The sequence below is a fragment of the Chiloscyllium plagiosum genome, unplaced genomic scaffold (assembly GCF_037043375.1).
Source record: "Chiloscyllium plagiosum isolate Xiang-an unplaced genomic scaffold, Cpla_swu_hap1 HiC_scaffold_30, whole genome shotgun sequence".
Classification (NCBI taxonomy): domain Eukaryota; kingdom Metazoa; phylum Chordata; class Chondrichthyes; order Orectolobiformes; family Hemiscylliidae; genus Chiloscyllium; species Chiloscyllium plagiosum.
The window spans coordinates 24,030,483-24,051,798 of NW_028270168.1; the positions used below are offsets into that span (position 1 = coordinate 24,030,483).

The window sequence follows — 21,316 nt, forward strand, 5'->3', positions numbered from 1 at the left end:
CTAAAATGATAATCTATACAGCTTTGAACACCTATTTCAGTGAGTGACTCTTTTCATACAGTAAGGTCTGCAGAAGATCAAACAATAAGCAAGAAATAAAATATAAGTTTGATGTGAACATTGGAAGAAGTTTGAAGATAATGTTTTCTTGAATGTTTCTGACTCTCCCTTTTAAGATATATGGAATACCATCACATAATTTGATGTCCACAGAATGAGCACTAGGGGTAGAGCTGCATGTTAATATTGTCTCTGATTCTGCAGCCTGCTGCAGCCCTGTAAATACAGCCTCCTACTGTGAGCGTGGGATTAGGGGATGGCCAGTCTAGACAATTTGTGCTGTTTGATTCCTACGCTTTTCTACAAGTCGGGGCTGAGTAAATATTGTGTGAGTATTCTCAGCCAAGAACTCTGTGTATTTTCTGAATTGCAGAAATTCCAAAGCAAAGGCATTGCCGTTCATCAACTGTACACCGGTATAGCAACTGCCCACATGAGGTATGTCTGTGTTTAACATCGAGGGCGGGGGGGGGCAAAAACCTGACTATTCTAAATGCCTGTTAAAAACCTGACTCAAGTCAATGGAAAGAAAATCTGAGCAGTTTGTGTAGTCAGAAGCCAATTTGCTGCCATCGGTTTTCCACCTACTAATTGTTTAACCTTATCCTTATTGTGTTACTATTTTTCTTCAAATTCCTAAAATGGAAAAGATGGAAGTAGGGTAGGTGGGAGTAGCAAGTTTATGTGGTGGAGAGGATTCATGACTTGAATTCAGATACAGTTCATAACTGGAACTATTACTTCAAGTTTAGGGGAATTAATTTTGACTTTGTCTGCATAGATAAATCCAAGCAATGGCAAATTAGCAGGCTCTTTAATGTCTCTCCTGACCTGTTTTTCCTTTCCAATCAATTTAAAACCAGTGATGTGAAATAGGTCGCAAATCCCACTATCGCTCTCTTTTTAAAAAGTCAAAGTTATTATATGGAACATCTGATTGGATGGAGGCTAACTTCCCATCACAAATCCTACGGATTTCCACATTCACTGGCTGCATATTTAGTGTTATTTGTTGTTGATATTTGCTGTCCCCAAGCAAGCACCCTTATAAAAAGTTTCAGTTTGATTTCAAGTTCATACTGGGAACATAACTTGCCTACTCTAATCATGACGCAGACACTACTTAGGATGAGGGATCAGCTATTTAAAAATAGCAACACTTTAAAGTCTAACTTCCAAAACTATGAAGTGAATGTGGACACCATTGTACCAGCCATTTAGATTACATTTAGAAAGGTTCTGGACTCATGACTGTTACAGTGGCTTAGTGGTTAGCACTGCTGCCTCACAGCGTCAGGGACCCGAGTTTGATTCCAGCCTCGGGTGACTGTCTGTGCAGAGTTTGCACATTCTCCCCATGTCTGCATGGGTTTCCTCCGGGTGCTCCGGTTTCCTCCCACAGTCCAAAGATTTGCGGATCAGGTGAATTGGCCATGCTAAATTGCCCATAGTGTTAGGTACATTAGTCAGAGGGAAATGGGTCTGGTTGGGTTACTCTTCAGAGGGTTAGTGTGCACCTGTTGGGCTGAAGGGCCTGTTTCCACACTGTAGGGAATCTAATCTAATCAAAACACCTGAGTAGAGATGGACTAGATATCCAGAAAACTACAGCCAGTGGTGGGTAGCTATATAATATAAATATAAATTGCTCCCGCTCACTTGAGAACAATGAGCAGGACTAGACCATCTGGCGCATCGAGCCTGCTCCACCATTCAATAAGATTATGGTTGATCTTTTTGTGGCCTCAGCTCCACTTATCCACCCGCTCGCCATAACCCTTAGTTCCATTACTGCTCAAAAAAATCTATCTTCATTTTAAAAACATTTACTGAGGAACCCTCAACCACTTCACTGGGCAGGAAATTCCACAGATTCACAAGCATCTGGGTGAAGAAGTTCCTTCTCAATTCAGTTCTAATCTGCTCCCCCTAATTTTGAGGCTGTGCCCTCTTGTCCTAGTTTCACCCGCCAACGAAACATCTTCTCTACATCTATCTTATCTATTCCCTTCATAATTGTATATGTTTCTATAAGATACCCCCTCATCCTTCAAAATTCCAATGAATATAATTCCACTCTACTCAGTTTATCCTCATAAGCCAACCCTTTCAACTCCAGAATCAACCTAGTGAACCTCCTCTACACCCATCCAGTGCCAGTACATCTTTTCTCAAGTAAGGAGACCAAACCTGCACACAACTACAGCTGCAACATAACCTCTCTGCTTTTAAACTCAACCTCTTCAGCAAACAAAATTCCTATTGCCTTCTTAATTACCTATTGGATCTGCAGACCAACCTTCTATGGTTTATGCACAAAGACACCCAGGTCCCTCAGCAAATCAGCATGCTGCAACTTTTTACTGTTCAAATAATTGTCCTTTTTACTCTTATTCCTACCAAAATGGATGACTTCACATTTATTAACAATGTACTCCACCTGCTAGACCATTCCCCACTCACTTAGTCTATCTATGTTCCTCTGCAAAGTTTCACAGTCCTCTGCACACTTTGTTCTATCACTCATCTTAGTGTCATTTGCAAACTTTGACACATGCCATGTGGTTCCCAACTCCAAATCATCTATATAAATTGTAAATAATTGTGGTCTCAGCACTGATCCCTGGGGCACACCACTAGTCACTGACCGCCAACCAGAAATGCACTCATTTATCCCCACTCTTTGCTTCCTGTTAATTAAATAATCCCCATTTGAATGCTAATACATTGCCCGTAATGCCTTCCATCTTTATCTTATGCAGCAGCCTTTCATGCGGCATCTTGTTGAATGTCTTTTGGGAATCTAGATACATCACATCTACTGGGTCCCCATTGTCCACCATGCTTATAATGTCTTCCTAGAATTACAGTAGATTAGTTAAGCATGACCTGCCTTTGATGAACCCATGCCCAACAGGACAATTCCTAACTATATGTCTTGCTATTTCTTCTTTGATAATACGATGCAAGCATTTTCCCTGTTACAAAAGTTAAGCTAACTGGCTATAATTCCCCATCTTTTGTCTACCTCCTTTTTGAAACAGTGGTGTCATATTTGCTGCTTTCCAATCTGCTGGAACTGCCCAAAGTCCAACAAATTTTGAAAAATTACTACAAGTTCAAAGTTTGTGAGAAGATTTGTAGCTCGGGTGCTCGTTGCTGTGGTTCTGTTCGCCGAGCTGGAAGTTTTTGTTGCAAACGTTTCGTCCCCTGTCTAGGTGACATCCTCAGTGCTTGGGAGCCTCCTGTGAAGCACTTCTGTGGTGTTTCCTCTGGCATTTATAGTGGCACTATAAATGCCAGAGGAAACACCACAGAAGCACTTCACAGGAGGCTCCCAAGCACTGAGGATGTCACCTAGACAGGGGACGAAACGTTTGCAACAAAAACTTCCAGCTCGGCGAACAGAACCACAGCAATTACTACAAGTGCATTTGCTATTTCTCCTGCCATCCCTTTTAATACCCTGGGATGCATTCCATCAGGGCCAGGAGACTAGTCTATCTTTAGCTCCATTAGTTTGTCCAACACTACCTCTTTCATGATCATGATAGTGTACAGGTCCTCACCTACCTTAGTCTCCTTGTCGATTACTGGCATGTTATTCATCTTCTCCACTGTGAAGACAGACACAAAATACCTGTTCAAAGCCTCTGCCATTTCCTCATGCTCATTACTGTATTCCCCCTTCTCATCCTCTAAAGCAGTGTGGTCTCCAGGTGTGACCGGTGGGAATTCCCAAAGCTTCTCCATTCTGGCTGGGTCTCATAGGGCAAGGTTTTGTCCACATTAATACCTCAATATCAGAGTGAACCAGGGGCTCACAATTTCACAGTGTCTGAAAGCAGTCTCCTGTAGATAGTGACAGTCAATAGTGGTTCGAGATCATGCTTACCATTCCAGATGACCGGTGGACTTTCGAAACTTGAGACTCAATAGGAAACCCTTGTGTATAGAAATAGCTGAAAGCTACTGTTCAGGTAAGAGAGAAAGATGCAATGGTTTTTTCGGAGTTCATCCCAAGCAGCTCCATGATGCAGCATTCTGTGCTGTACAGTCTGTTTCCCAGGATGAACATCAAGACAAACACCCTCTGCACCTGGAGAACCATCAACTCAGCGACAGACCCTCTTGGTCAGCCTGAAGAGTCTTGGTCTTCCAGAACAAGGAGTTGAGCCTGACCAAGCGTTGCAAACTGGCACATTCCAAGGTCCAGGACTATGTGCTGAGGGACGGACTAAAGCTTGGGGCAGCTGCTGCCAAGGCACAGTGAGGTAAGACCTCTGTCTGAGGCCCTTCTGCTTATGTTAAGTGGGGGTATGTTCAGTTATCAGACCCTTCTGGTGCTTCAAATGCATGTAAATGTAGTCTTGTTCAAGTAACACATGCCTTTGGTTTGTTTGTTAGAGAGAGTCAAACTTTAATGTTTCTTTGTTTCCTTGCTATGCTACTGTACAGAGCCGAACTGCATTTGTAACTGTGAATTCATAAAGATTTTTTATGGATTAAGTATATTTTTGAAATATATAAAAAAAAGGGGAGAACAAAGCCTCTGATCATAGGCCTTTAACTATCCTAGATTAGCTACCATCACTTGTGGATGGATCCGTCTGCCAAAACCAGACCCTTGGGGAAAATAGCCTGGAGGAAGGGATGGAACCTGAAAATAGTGTGAATTTTTGCAACTGCCCATTTCTGTGGGAACCCTTTATGGAGTTGAAAATCTCATTCTTAGTGACACTATAGATTCAGCTTTGAAATTAATTTTCAAACTGCAGAAAAATGACATTTTTGATTTCAATTTGAAATGCAAGGTCAATTAATAAACAAATACATATTTGGACAATTAATTGCAATTAGGATGGCATTTGAGTAATGTAACTAAAGACTGTCCTTGATAGATATGAGGTGTCCCTGTATCAAATGTGACAGCATCAATCTGTAAGATGGTGCATTGCCAAGAGAGGATTAGTGACTTCAATACAGAGTGAAAAAGAAAAGCACTGGATGTCAATTTAGCCTGACAGGAGATTAATAATCTGGCTTTCCAAATAACAAAAGACACCTCTTCCCTACACATCACCCCAACCATCCCCCCCCAAACAGCTTTTAATGCTTTCAACCCTAAGGCATGAGATAGTACATCAGGAGAACCTCTGTTACATCTGTCTCACAGATAGGATACAAGGAAAAGAAACCCCTTATACACATTCACTCTTTCTGTCTACATTCTATTTTCTATCATCGGTTTTCATCTGTTTGCAAACTTTCTTCTGTCTCTCTGTCTCTCCACATATCATATCAATTACCATTTAGTAGATGTGAGGCTCTTTGAGATGACCAGATAATATGAGAAGGTGCTATTTAAATCCAAGATTTTTCTTTCCTTAAATCAGAGTATCTGTGAGCTTGCCTTGCTTCATCCTGTAAAGCTACCCCCCCCCCCCCCCCCGTGCCAAAGCATACATTATTCCTCACCCCCACATACTCAATGCATTTAAATCAAGACTAAACTGAACAATGGAAGCCATCCCTCTGTTTCCTGATCCTTCCACAGTCTATAAGGTTTAAAGAGATGTGGCATTCCTCAATCCCTACCTCCTGATGGGCATGTGTGTTTTTGTCCACTTCTGAATATGTGTGCAAAATGCAGAGTACAACTTTTCATTTTAATTAAGTCAAAGTAAAAAAGTCAGGTGATGGTAAAATAATGGTAACAGTGGACTAGTAATCCAGAGACCTGGACTAATCAAGATATGATTTCAAATCCCACTTCATCCCACATCTGGAATAAAACGCTAGTATCATTAATCATAAAACTGCTGGATTGTTATAAAAACCATCTGGTTCACTTCACTACTATCCTTCAATAGATGAAATCTACTGTCCTTACCTGATCTGGCTGACATGACGCTCCTAATCTACAGCAATGTGGTTATTAACTTCCCCTCTGAAATAGTGTTGGAGGGTAAGGTGCATCAAAATGGGCTTGCTTAACACGGAATGGAATCAGCAGAATTTACAAGTGTAGAAGATTTAGCAGGATAGAGAAACAACATGTTTAGATTGATGTGGAACTGACTTGCTCATCTCAAATCCAACTATGTTAGAAAGTAGCCACCCTCTGTTGATGTAAATGGTGTCTGGGAGTTAGTTAGCTCAGGTTGACATGACATCTGGTTTGAAATGTACACTAATCCTAACACCATGGTTTTAAATCCCGCACAAGCTGAGGTTACACAAAGGACTCTTCTCCTCAACCTCACCCTTCGCCAGAGACATGCTGACCCTCAGGTTAAACCACCACCAGTCCCCTTCTCTCTCTCTATCTCTCTCTCATGTGAGAGAATAGCCTATGATGCAGTAGGACTATAGTGACATTACCTTTTTGCTCAAGGATCTTTAATGCTTTTCAGGACTTCAAAATAATTTGGGTAATTTAATAGGCCAGACTGTATATCAACATTAGCATAAATATTTTGCCAAATGTGTACAGACATGGGACAGGGATGCATGTTTTGACAATGTAAATACGATGTTAACATAAATTAATTCACATTGAGTTAATGAGGAATAATATTGTTTTTTACATCGATAACTTTCCTCCCTGTTTTGGTGGTTCTTGTCTTCATGACATTCGGGACATCACTGAGGGGAGGAACTACATGTGCCATACCTTTTAATGAGAAGTATTTTAAACCAGCATGGGAGTTAAACACAGCTACTGACAAGCAAGGTGGTGTAACTCACCAAAGTTCACTTTCCCATTGCTTACCACAAGATGTGAAAGCTCCTACATCAGTTGTTAATGGATCAGGCTTTGGAGAATCCAGTAAATTCTCGTTACTTTACTGCAGGATGTGTATGATTTAGTCAGGTTTCACCATCCATCATACTGCGGTTGGGTAAGGGTTTGCATGCACGCTTATTTTTGTCAGCTTGGTTCTTGGTTAACTCTCTTGGCTCTATGATCAAGAAGGTTATGGGTTCAAGCTCCAATGCAGGACCAAGCATTTAGACTAAGCTGACAATCCATTACTGTTTTGAGAGAGTGTCACATTTCCTCTTTCAGAGGAGACATTCGACCAAGACTCCTCAGTCAGCTTAGTTGGGTAATAAAGAGTTGATGGTACCCCTCAGTTATGTGGCTAACATTTCTTCTTCAAACAACATAAGAAAACCACACATTATTGATTGTATGACTTTACTGAGAGTCTGCCTATCGACCAGGTGATTGAACATCTTTGAATATGAAGCACTTTGAGACCTTTCTCAGAGATTGTTAAGATGCTTGGTGAAGACAGTCAGCAACAGGAAGCCTGCATGACATTTTTTAATCCTTTCCTAGCCCCAGGGTATTGAAGGCAAATGTATTGCTCAAAATTCATCTCAACTTTGCTTGCACTTCAAACCCTCCAACATCCTGTAGTTCAGTTTCATGGATAACAACTTACATTTAAAATGACCTTTTTCAGATAGTTGAAGTGTTCAGCAAGCAGGAGTATTACAGATGGAAACATTTGGAGGGAGCAGGAATAATATGTATCATGTAGACTTTAAAGCACAAAAACAGACCTTTTGCCCAAACGGCATTTATACTCTATGTTACCTCTTCATATTCTTCTTCATCAATTTGCTATAATATTTTAATATTTTCTTCTCTTTCTTTCTCCTTTACATATTTATCTACCTGCCCTTTAAATGCTTCTCAAATATTGGCCTAAAAACTCTCTGTAAATCCTCAGTCTTTGAGTACAGAAGGTAAAAAACTTGAAAAGATGAAAATCAATTGCATTCATAAAGCACTTTTCACAATCTCAAAAACCCAAAGCACATTTCAAATAATAAGGCCCTTGTGAAATGTAGACACAGTCGCAGGCAAGAAATTCAGCAAGACGTTTTGAATACAGCAAGCTGGAACTGAACAGAACCTGGTATCCTGTCACCCTTTATTTCTACGTGGAGAGTCCTTGACACTGGACTCCAGCTCCCTCAGAGCGAGCTCTCAGAGTGAACAGAACATCCGACATTCTTGTTTATTTTTTTCAGGTTTCTGTCTGGTTTATTGTATTCAAGGTCTACAGTTCAATGTCATGACACTGGGGACAGACTGGGCTGGGTTCTTCATTCTGTTCAATGCAGCCATCAGCATCAACAGGAATACCAGAAATCCAATGGCAACTCCAACCCAACAGGAGATCTGGCAGCACCATTCTCATTAAGCAGCTGCTTAGACTAGCTGTCCTCAGCTTCCAGGAGAACAACAGGACCAGGAGCACTTACCAAGGTCCCCTCATGGAGGAGAGCACTCCTGCATGTCCTTGGACCACATCTGGTTGTACAGTCATCCTGAGCAGATGGAGAGCAAAACTAGACATTCTTGTTTATACCTGTCAGCCAGATTAACAGCCCCAATCAAGGGACTCATATTCTGTGAGGTCCAGCTGGCTGACCTCATTACAATCACTACAGTCATAGAAGCAATTTTCTCTACTCCAGGGAGAGCAAACCCACTTTTTTTTGCAGACCTTCCACATAACTTTAGTTTCTCATTATTGGTCCATTCTGGTAAATCGTCTTGGCACCATTTTTAAGGTCTTGATATAATTTCTGAAGTCTAATGACCAGAACTGAGCATAACATTCCAGCTGAGGTCTAACCAGCTGCTTGAAATACTTTAGCACAGGTTTCTTGCTTTTTCATTAAATCCTCTGTAGTTTCAAAGAAAATTATGCTCCTGACTCATTGAATAGCTGAACTGTAATTTATTTATACATTTATATACTATATAACAATTTAAGACAATATAGACCTACACACATTTATATGCACACTTACATGTGTATACATACAGATACATATTTATATATAGGACGTGTCAAATGACTGTACTTAGTGAATAACTCATGCGGACTGATGCTGATGAAAGATTCACCAACACATTCTTGAAGACATGATTTAAGTCGATAAGTAAATTTTCTTCCAAGAGGAAAAGGAACAGGGAACTTCTCCCTCAAAGTAATCAAATTTCCTGAAAGAAGAGCTTATCTTGTCTTGAAAAGTATTGACTTCCCTATAACCGCACCATAAAATTCAGAAAATGGTTGGTTAGTCAGTTTGTTCTTCCACCTCTAAATTAGACTTCACTAAGAGTAAACACCAACATTTAGGATTGAGAGCATTGAACAGAATTTACTTCATAAATTCCCAATGGATTCTAATCCATAGCACATTGCTGCCTTCAAAATATATCACAACTTGGCAGAGACTCAATCATTTTCCAACAGTAAAAGGTTTAACCTATGACTTACTTCATGATGTCAAGGCCTTAAAAATGATGCAGAATAGATTTACTCGAATGGTATCAATAGTGAAAGACTAAAGTTATGTGGAGAGTCTGACAAAACTGGAATTGCTCTCCCTAGAGTCAAAAGCATTGTTTCTTGTGAGATCTTGCTGTATTCAGATTGGTTGCCGTGCTTTTTTTGACTGCATCAGTGACTACATTTTACATGATCCTTAGTGGTTGAAACATGCATTGGGACATTCTAAGATTGTGGACGGTGCAATTAGAAAGATGTTGTGAAACTTGAAAGGGATCAGAGAAGATTTACAAGTATGTTGCCAGGGTTGGAGGATTTGAGCTGGAGGGAGAGGCTGAACAGGCTGGGGCTGTTTTCCCTGGAGCATCGGAGGCTGAGGGGTGACCTTATAGAGGTTTACAAAATTATGAGGGGCATGGATATGACAAATAGACAGAGTCGTTTCCCTGGGGTGAGGGAGTCCAGAACTAGAGGACATAGGTTTACGGTGAGAGGGGAAAGATATAAAAGCGACCTAAGCGGCAACATTTTCAGCAGAGGGTGGTACATGTAGGGAATGAGCTGCCAGAGGAAGTGGTGGAGGCTGGTACAACTGCAACATTTAAAAGGCATTTGAATGGGTATATGAATAGGAAGCGTTTGGAGGGATATGGGCGCGTGCTGGCAGGTGGGACTAGATTGGGTTGGGATATCTGATCGGCATGGACGGGTTGGACCAAAGCGTCTGTTTCCGTGCTGGACATCTCTATGACTCTATGACTCTATTTTCATGCTTTTACATTCTGTACCCTAAGACTAGGGTATTTAAGGGAGTATTTAAGCATTAAAAACTAAGGTTCTTTCCTTCACACAACACTCACCTTAACTGACCTACTGGGGAACTGTCCCAAGCTGTGCCAATAACTTCCACTCTTCACTTAGTTGACCACGAAGCTTTAAGGCCAATTGCATGCATACTCAGCTTCTAAGTACATGGACTTCACAACAGCAGTCAGCTTAGTGGCAAATACTGAAACTGTGAGTAATTCATCACACACTCCTGTCCCCTCACGACTCACCTCACACTCTACCTTCCGATCCCAAGATACGATTGAGAAAAATCATAGCAGTTGCTGTCCCCTGCTCCTGGCTGAAATTATCTAGCATTTTACTGTCCAACCTAACATTGAATCTGTGACTTTAGCACAGTATAGAGAAGACAGCTTCTTCTGCAGTGGCTCTTTGAGGAAGCCGATCTTGTGCAGAATCAGTCTTTCAATATCTCATAATTGTCAGCTGATTGTCATCACAATGTATTGTTTCGCAGTAATATGGGAGACTGGTTAGCAAGGTTAGATCTCATGGAATGCAGGGAGAACTAGCCATTTGGATACAGAACTGGCTCAAAGGTAGAAGACAGAGGGTGGTGGTGGAGGGTTGTTTTTCAGACTGGAGGCCTGTGACCAGTGGAGTGCCACAAGGATCGGTGCTGGGTCTTCTACTTTTTATCATTTACATAAATGACTTGGATGCGAGCATAAGAGGTACAGTTTGTAAGTTTGCAGATGACACCAAAATTGGAGGTGTAGTGGACAGCAAAGAAGGTTACCTCAGATTACAACGGGATCAAATGGACCAATGGGCTGAGGAGTAGCAGGCGGAGTTTAATTTAGATAAATATGAGGTGCTGCATTTTGGGAAAGCAAATCTTATGAGGACTTACACACATAATGGTAAGGTCCTGCGGGGTATTGTTGAACAAACACACCTGGAGTGCAGGTTCATAGTTCCTTGAAAGTGGAGTCGCAGGTAGATAGGATAGTGAAGAGTATTGAGTACAGGAGTTGGGAGGTCATGTTATGGCTGTACAAGACATTGGTTAGGCCACTGTTGGAATATTGCATGCAATTCTGGTCTCCTTCCTATGGGAAAGAAGTTGTGAAACTTGAGAAGATTTACAGGGATGTTGCCAGGATTGGAGGGTTTGAGCTGTAGGGAGATGCTGAATAGGATGGGGTTATGTTTCCTGGAGCATCGGAGGCTGAAGGGTGACCTGATATAGGTTTATAAAATCATGAGGGGCATGGATAGGACAAATAGACAAAGTATTTTCCCTGGGATGGGGTGGGTGAGTCTAGAACTAGACGGCACAGGTTTAGAGTGAGAGGAGAAAGATATAAAAGAGAGCTAAGGGCAACTTTTTCATGCAGAGGGTGGTGGTACGTATATGGAATGAGCTGCCCGAGGAAGTGATGGAGGCTGGTACAATTGCAACATATAAATGGCATCTGAATGGGTATATGAATAGGAAGGGTTTGGAGGGATATGGGCCGGCTGCTGGCAGGTGGGACTAGATCGGGTTGGGATATCTAATCGGCATGGATGAGTTAGACTAAAGGGTCTGCTTCCGTGCTGCACATCTCTATGACTCTGTGACTCTATGTCATTTTGCTATTGGAATTGGTTAGTGACAAAATAAATTGCAGTATTCTCACAGTCCACCAGAGCTTTACTGGAACAGTAGATCAGCTGTTTTCAGATGGACAGATCTACACCCCCATGGTAGATTAGATCCTGTTGTGATAAGGTTGTTTCCCCATTGAATTGTGGGCAGTCTCTGGGCCAAAATTAAACTTATTCCAAGCTATGATAGATAAGTTCCTTGCTACAATTAATTGTTTTCCAAGTTATACAGCTTATACTGCAATTAACCAACAATAGTTGAGTGTCCTAACTTTTTTCTTGTTAATGTATTCTTGTGTTGTGTTTTTAATACAGAATGGTCACTCTCACTGTGGAATGCTAAGAAGCATAAGTTCAATTATTTATAAATCCCAAACTGATTTAATTAACAGATAAACTGATAACTTACTGTTACAGAGGAACATATGTATATATCCTTAATCTAGCATGCTGCTGCTTAAACTCCAGCACCTGTTGATGTGATGCCATCCTGGTCCTTGTATTATTAACAACACTGATAGCCTTTAAAGCTTTGGTTTGGCAACTGAAGGAAAGATAGAAAATGCTGAAATCTGTAGGATGATGAAATTATTGTATAAGGACAACGATTTGTAGGGATGTGTTGATTAAAGGGTTTATACTTGATTATGGAAAAGTATCATCATGTCCGCCACAAGATGATTTGGAGACTCTGAAGAGAAATGCAATTGTGTTATCTCATGCTTAGACTAAGAGTGTACTTCGTTCATAGAATGTTGAATAAATAGTTAGCTTCAAAAGACCTTAGAGGTCTGAAATCTCTCTTAAGTAATGTCGAGCACTCATAATATTAGCACTTAGATCATCAATATATTTACACCAGAATAGCAGAGAATGAGTTGTGGACAGTACGAAATCTGAAAGAACTGAAATAGATTTGTATTTTAAGCTGGATTCATCCTCTGAATCATTCACTGGCAACATCTAATGATCATCTAATTGATTTTGTTCCTCTTGAAAGGACACCTTTCCCTACATTAGGTTGAGTTTTTGTGCTAAAATCGTATTTCATACTTTATAAAAAAAACATGGATTGTTTCCTGATGTGCTGGAATACTGGACTTTAAAAGATGTTTGCAGTGAAAGTTTATTTTGCAGTTCAGTATTCAATGTAGACCTGAACATGCATTATATGTTTACTTTCCTGTGAAATTACTATAGTCCACAATATTTTCAAATTCTCAAACAGTTCTTGTTTCTGATTTTTCTTGTCAAATTCACCTATTCCAAATACACGATTAAAACGATTCATCTCATCAAATGTAAAACATCCATCCTCACAACATCTGCTCACCATAACAATGGTTATATTTTGATGATTTCAGTCTTTCAACCTCTCTCAGATCGGGGTTCAAATCCATAGATAGGTTCTTGATTAATAAGGAGACCAAGGGTTATCAGTGAAAGGCAGGAGAATTGGTTGAGAAACATATAAGCCATGACTGTGTCCCAACTCTTCTGCCGTTATATTGATGACTGCATCAGCGCAGCATCCTGCACCCAGGCTGAACTGGAGCAGATTATTGACTTTGCCCACAACTTCCTCCCCACCCTCAAATTTACTTTGTCCCTCCCCTTTCTTGACCTTTCCATTTCCATCTCCAGTGACAGTCTCCAGAGGGGCATTTACTACAAACCCACAGACTCCCATAACTACCTGGACTACACCTCCTGCCACCCAGTATCCTGCAAGAACTCCATCCCGTTCTCACAATTCCTCCACCTCCACCGCATCAGCTCAGAAGAGAGGACATTCCACTCCCAAGCATACGGATGTCCACCTATTTTGAACAATGTACTTTTCCCCCCTCTGTCATCCAGACAGCCCTCCACTGCACTGACTCATTCCCATTCCACTGTTCAAAATCCCCACCCCCAAACGCAAGAAAGGCAAAGTCCCCCTTGTCCTCAACTACCACCCCACCAGTCTCCACATCCAACGCATTATCCTTAAATACTTCCGCCAACTCTAACTAGACCCCGCTACCAAGAACATCTTTCCCTGCCCACTCCTCTCTGCCTGTCACAAAGACCGTTCCCTTCGACAGTCCCTGGTATGCACAACTCTCCCCACCAACTCCCCTGAACCCCCAGGTACCTTCCCTTGCAACTGGAAAAGATGCAAAACCTGCCGGCACACCACCCTCCTCACCTCCATCCAGGGCTTCATACAGTCCTTCCGGGTGAGACAGAGATTCACCTGCCTCTCTTCCAACCGAGTTTACTGCATCAGGTGCTCCCAATGTGGTCTTCTCTACATCGGGGAAACCAAACGTAAACTTAGGAAACGGTTCACTGAACATCTCAGCTGGGCCCACAGAGGCTGACTGGACCTCTCAGTTACCAGCCATTTAAATTCCCCTTCCCACTCCCTTTCTGACATGACCATCCTTGGCCTCCTCCATTGCCACAATGAACCAAACCACAAATTGCAGAAACAAGACCTCATCTTCCGCCTGGGCAGCCTACAGCCTGGAGGACTCAGTATTGAGTACTACAATTTCAAATAACCTCCCTTCCCTTTCCCCAACTCCCTTCCCAACCCCTCCCCCTCCCTTCCACTCCTCTCAGCCACCAACTGGATTCATTCCTCCCATTGACCAACCAGATCAAACCCTCTACGTGTCTTCAAATGTCCCCACTTCACCACCCTGCTCCCACCACCCCCTTTATCTGCAGTTCCCACTAGACCAATCCCCAGTGCTGAGGAAGGGTTATATCTGAAACGTCGACTTCTCCACCTCCTGATACTGCCTGGCTTTCTATGTTCTTCCAGCCTCTTGGCTGTCTACTATGATCAAATAGTGGAGCAGATTTGAAGGGCCGAAAGGCCAAATTCTGCTCCTATGTGTTATGGTTGTATGGACTATACCAGACTGAATGGTTAAAACCTGTTTCTACTGAATACAAGGACACATTTTTGTGTTAAAAGAATCCACTTCCTAGTAAGATGATCCTACAACATGAATTTGGAATCAAAATAGTGTCCCAAAGTTCCAGAAATTAAAGACTAATTTCCTGGTAAACAAATCAAAGTGAAAGGACGCAGCAGCACTAAGAAAGTTTGTGTCTTTTAAAAGCAAATTCTGTCGAGCACGTGTTTTTGAATTGCAAATATATTGGAGAGGGTAATAATAGAATTATTGGGTAGGGTGTTGAGGCCAGCGGTCAATGAAGACACAGGAATAGTGAAATGTGAATCGCAGCCCTACTGTATATAAGCATGCAATGCTTCAGTTACGGCTATTGGAGAAAATTTAAAAATGTAATACTTGTGCAGTGATAGTTTATTTTGCAGCTACTGTTCAATATCGACCTGAAGTACATTATATTGACACTGGGTACAAAAAGTGCACAGTTTCACATAACTGACAAAATTAAAAATGTTTTGATCTGTAGCATATATATCTATTGTAGTTGGCAAAGGATGGTGTTTGGAACTAGGTATTTCCTTAGCTCTTGTCCAGAGAACAGAGTCATTTCAAAAATAAACACCTAAACGGAAGGCATGCACTAAAGCAGCAACATTCACAAGTTCAGGACATCCCAAAGCACTTTTCAGTCAATGTAGTATTTTGAAATATCTGTACAGTTTTAAGACCACGGGTCAAAACCTTGAAATACAGTGGACATTTTTAACATGTAATTCCAAAATGTGCTGTTTAACAGGGGCTGATACAGCCCAAACAGGCTGTAAATGTAAATTAAATGTCTTGAGGGAAAGAGACCCATTAACAGTCCCATCTATGCATGGGAAGGGAACTTCAAATAATAGCTCTTTTAATGGGAAAGAGGCAAGTCTAAATGTAATCGATTATATTCCCTGCTGACTGCAAAAATATTGAGGGGCTGATGGGCTCCTGCTCAACAGCAAGCCACTCCCTGAAGATTATGTCCCAAACTGCAGACACATTTGTGTCTTTTCCTTTGAGGAAGATGTAAAGACAGTGGTTATAATGTCACTTTTATCTCGATGGAGTGTCCCAGTGGGACTGAACATTCTCATGTGTACAACATAAGTATGCTATGAAGGTCATAGTTGAAGAACTATAACCTAGTGACCCCTGTGTTGCAGGTAAAGATTGTCTTTTACCCTGAGTGCTGGAAGTCTGCTAGTTAGCAGCCAGGCAAAAAGGGAAACAGGACAACAAACAGACTCTCTCTCACCCTGAATGTTGGGATTCAATCACAGACAAAAAGAACTAAACTACAAAACTTCAACCACCTACAAGATTAAGGATTGTGAAACTGACTGCTCAACTACCAATTCGTATATAATCTAAACTTCCATCTTTTTGGACTCACCTCTTATTTTTAATCTGTATGTTGCATTAGAATTCCTGATTGTAAACAGCAGTTAATAAACTTCCACTCGTTGTTAATTCAAAAAACCCTGGTTAAATTGGTTCCTTTTAAAACATAGGCTGTTATGGTCTGGGAGAATGATATCCACAAGAGAAAGGATTGGATTTTAAATTAATCTTGTTACAACCAACAGAGAGTGTGGGTCATTAAGGAAAGAGAGTCATTTCCCTACTCCTCTCCCCAGCAGTTAACTACACCGTCTCCATAACTACCATTACCAGCTTTCAACTGTAGTCTGGGTCCCTCACTGATTCTGGGCCTTTGGTGAGAGTGTGTTACCAGCAGATCCCACCATCCCCAGTGGCATTACCTGCAATTGGCCAGTAGCTCTCAAAGGTTTCCAGGGTGGAAGTAGGATTTTCACCTCCACAGTTTATGTCCTGGGGAAGGCTCATGTAAGTGCTTGACTTGGACATTTCCTTTGCCAAGCCATCCTCATAGGAGAGGACAAAGGGCCCTCCCAAGCTCACTAGCTGATGGTGAGGCCCCAATTGCCCAGATTAAATTCTGCCCTCTGTGAACATGAAAGGCAAATAGTCAAGATTAGAGTGGTGCTGGAAAAGCACAGCAGGTCAGGCAGCATCTGAGGAGCAGGAAAATCGATGTTTGAAAGGCAAATAGCACAGCTGCATTAAGGACAAGGTGGCAAAACATATGAGGAAGAAGGAATAGATGCTTACAATGATACATTGACGTGAGATGGGAGACCGCTTATGTGGAGCATAAACACCAGCCTGTACAGGTTTGGTTGAATGGCCTGTTCTGTGCAGTGTGCCCTCTGTAATTCTCTGTCAGCCTATATTTTGAGCACAGATTCCTGAAATGACTGGAAGCTAATGTAAGTCAGCAAAAGCAGGGATAACAAGTGCCTGGGACTTAGACCAAAGGCCGCAAAAATTTGGGCCCATTTAAAGTGACAGAACCGTTTATATTTTCCTTCAGAGCCAAGGGTTTCTGGCGTAAATGTTTACCCTCCACTTTCTGTCCTGACTATTGTTCATTAATCTTATTGAATTTCCGAGTGTTTAAACCACTGTCCGAGACTGAATATCTCAGCTACTAAACTGTTGAGCAATCTCTTAATGAAATAACTCCACAGAATTCAGTATCCCGTCACCAAGTCATCCTTCATTTACACATGCAGAGTCCTTGACACTGATCCAGCTCCCTCAGAGCCAGCTCTCAGAGTGAACAGGATGTCTGACACTGCTGTTCTTTGTTTTCTTTGTGAACAGAACCCCTGACATGCCTGTTCATTTTTTTCCCCAGCACCAATGTTGTGTGTGTGTAGGTGTGAGACACAGTGAAAGACACAAGGTATACAAATCTTTATTCAATTTTAACACTCCTGCTTATATCTGTCAGCCAGGGCTCCCTGATTAGACCAGATTAACAGTCCCAATCATGGAACACATATTCTGTGATGTCCATTTGGCTGACTTGTTACAATCACTTATACGTACTACTGTATTTTTAACATACAGCTTCAATTGAAGAAGAAGGAAAGAGAAGTAGCCATAGAAGGGAGTTAGGTGATGTCACTGACACCAATGTTTCTAGTGTGAAATATTTTGAATTTAATGTCTGACCCACAGAGCAGCTCCCTACAGCCTCTGTGAGAAAATGATGAAAATACTGACAGCAAATTGCTACAAGCATGACAATTTCTATCATTCAGACGAGCAAGTGCCTCACCATTACTGCAATTTAGCTGCCATTCACCTATTAGATAGCTTTTTGTGCACAGTCAGCAGCAGGGACTTTTTCAATTATTCTGGATAGTCTTTCATCCAAGTCAGAATTCATCCCACCTAAATTTATTCACCACTCACCACACTCATCCTACTCGATTATGATCTAAAAGAAGGTTATGATTTATATTTATACAACACCTTTCACAGCCTCAACATGTCTCAAAGCACTTTGCAGCCAGCTAAATGCATTTAAAGTGTAGTCAATGTCATGAGACAAAAAAATACAGCCGCAATGCTGTGCATAGCAAGCTCTTCCAAATAACAATGTGATAATGACCAGCTAAACAGTTTTAGTGATCGAATGATAAATATTGGCCAGAACACTGGAGATAACTCCCGATCTTTCTTCAAAAATAGTGCACTGGGATGTTTCATTAAGATCATAAGGCAGGAGGAGAATTAGGCCATTCAGCCCATCGAGGTTCTTCCACCATTCAATGAGATTTTGGCTGATCTGATAATCCTTAACTCCATTTATCTGCCTTTTACACACAGTCCTCAATTCACTCACTGATTGTTTTCACATCCTGAGAGGGCAGATATGCCTCAGATCATCAGAGTGGTAATGACTTAGTGGTATTATCACAAGGCTATTAATTCAGAAACTCAGCTAATGTTCTGAAGACCGCAGTTCAGCTTCCACCAAAACAGATGTTGGAATTTGAATTCAAAACCATCGCCGATTTTCAGGAAAACCCTCTTTGGCTCACTAAGGTCCTTCAGGGGAGAAAATCTACCTAACTTACCTCGTCTGTCCTACATGTGACTCCAGATCCACAGCAATGTAGTTGACTCTTATCAGGCCTTTGAAATGGGTTAGAAAGCCACTCAGTTCAAGGACAGGTAGAGGTGGGCGATAAATGCTCACCAGCCAGCGACGCCCATGTCCTACAAGTGAAAAAAAAATTTAACATTTTGTCCAAAACATAATACGTCTGACTGTGGAACAATCCATGCGTACCACATTAGTGAGTCAGTCCGGAGTTTTAGATAGAGGTATCTTTTGTGATACCACTTTAACAAGGGAGTGTGCTAATGAACCAATAGGAACTGTACAGCATGAGACTTGCAATCACTGTCAGTCCAGGTTGCAATGTGTAAGTGTAAGAGAGTGTACTTGTGCTTTTATGTCATGCCAAATACTGACCTTCTGAAAACAAACTATCTGATAAGTAAACACGTAGTAGATCTTAATAATAAGCAGAACCTACATTGGCTACCAGTCCTGTTGGGACTGTTGTATTGGGAAAACATAAAAATAGTCCAGAGTTGAACTTGAACTCACAATCTTTTCAATCCAAAGGTAAGAATGCTACCAACTGGGCCACAGCTGATACCCTCCTGTGATAAATACATAGCAATTAAACCCTGTAAAATTCTTAACAGTGAATTTCCTTGTTGCAAACATGGAATTTAAGTCATAAAAGTAACAGAAGTAATTAAATAGTATAACACAATACTTTCAATATGAGCACAACAATAGCACACTCTTTGGAGGAGTGAGGCATCTTTGCCAGCAGCATCCAGATTTCTGCATTAAATTGTGTAAGGCAGGCGTGACAAGTGGCCATCTGATTTCCCCTGTTATAATAAAAGCTGTCAGCCTCATCTTTACCCTTTACCACAAAATCTGACCCATTGTCTTTAAGTTCAAGTGTTTCCTGGCTGTCTGAGGGTTGAATAAAGCATCCATTTGGGCCAATAACCTCCCTAAAATTCACTCCATCGACTTGCTAAGCCTCTCATTAAATGCATGCCGTTAGACTGCAGTAAAAAAGAAATCAGAACAGATTCTTATGCTTCTTGTGGGATTTTGGAAGATTACCGTACATCTGGAGTTTATTGACAAAATAACCCTACTCAATAAACATTTTATAAAACATCCTGTTTCTATTATTTTAACTGCATTGCAAACTTGGGAGGCTGTTAGCTCTGGACACGCTGAATCAGAAAATCCTTGTACTACTGCCAATCAAATTGACACGAAAAACAAGAAGCTACTCAATTTTCTAAGACAAGTTAATGGTACTTATTGCCATTTATAAACCAGGAAAGAGTCTGTGTGCTGAAATAAAAGACTCTATAATTGTTTTATTACCATGTTCTGGTTTGACCAGTCTGGCTCCCGGTCTGGCAATGCCTCAAGTTTAGAATTTTAAACCTTGTTTCCAAATATCTCTGTGGCTTCAATTCTCCCAACCTCTATGACCTTCTCTGGCCTTGCAACCCTCTGAGATCTCAGCACTCCTCCAATTCTTGCATATCCCTGATTTTCTTTACTCTACCATTGGCAGTCACGCCCTCAGCTACCTCAGTCCTAAGATCTGGAGTTTCTTCTCTAAATCTCTCCAATTCCCTCTTCTTCATTTTAATACTTCTTAAAACCAAGCTTTTGTTCACTTGTCTTGATACCTCCTTATGTGGCTCGGTGTCAAAGTTTGCTTGACAGCACTCAAGTCCTTGGGATATTTTACTGTGGTAAATGTAATACATAAGTCCAACCTGTTGTTGTCAACCTGAATGGAAATAAAACCTGCTTATATAGTTAAACTGCACACATAAAGTGCTAAATAAAGACTCTCAGATGGTTTAATGCTCTGGCACTAAGTCCAACAAAACCCCAGCGATCATAAAGATGGAGGCCATTTGGTCCACCAAGACTTCACCAAACCTCCGAAGAGCATCCAACCCAGACCTACACATCCCTGTAACCCTGCATTTACCACGGCTAACCCACTTAGCCAGCACATCCCTGGACACTACGGGGCAATTGAGCATGGCCAATCCAGCTAGCCTGTGGGAGGAAACTGGAGCACCCGGAGGAAACCCATGTAGACGCAGGGAGAATGTGCAAACTCCACATAGATACAGTCACCAGAGGGTGGAATCGAACCTGGATCCCTGGTGCTGTGAGGCAACAGTGCTAATTACTGTGCCACCCACTTGGGATGACCCACAGTGTATCAAGTATGGAGCAATGAAGCTGCGAAAAGAAAGGAAATCATCTCAGTATGATAGAGGGAAAGGGAACAAAGTGCAGCTCAGATTGTCCTTCCTGTGAGCATAAAAGAGAGTGCATGGCTGGTGAGGAAGGGCACATATTCCACCAACAAAACTCATACATAAAGAATTGTGTGATGTAGCAAAATGAGATGATTTTTGCATGGAACTGAATGCAACCTTGGCATAGTCTGTGCAAATTTAAGCATTTGTTATCAGACACTGAATTATCAGAAGGACATTGGATTATCAGGAGGACCTTCCCAACAGGGACTTCCTCAGTATCATTTTTTTTTAAACTGCATTCTTTTAAATCACTCATTTCAACTCCTT

General features: G+C 41.4%; 1 long non-coding RNA gene across 1 annotated transcript in view; it reads left to right on the top strand.

Moving 5' to 3' along the window:
* Positions 1–359: 359 nt before the first annotated feature.
* The window catches only part of LOC122563427 (uncharacterized), a 45,220-nt gene continuing 24,263 nt past the window's right edge, over positions 360–21,316 (top strand). The window contains exons 1-2 of the long non-coding RNA XR_015752212.1: positions 360–498; positions 4,118–4,334. This is a non-coding gene — a long non-coding RNA (uncharacterized LOC122563427). The remainder of the gene's footprint in view (positions 499–4,117; positions 4,335–21,316) is intronic.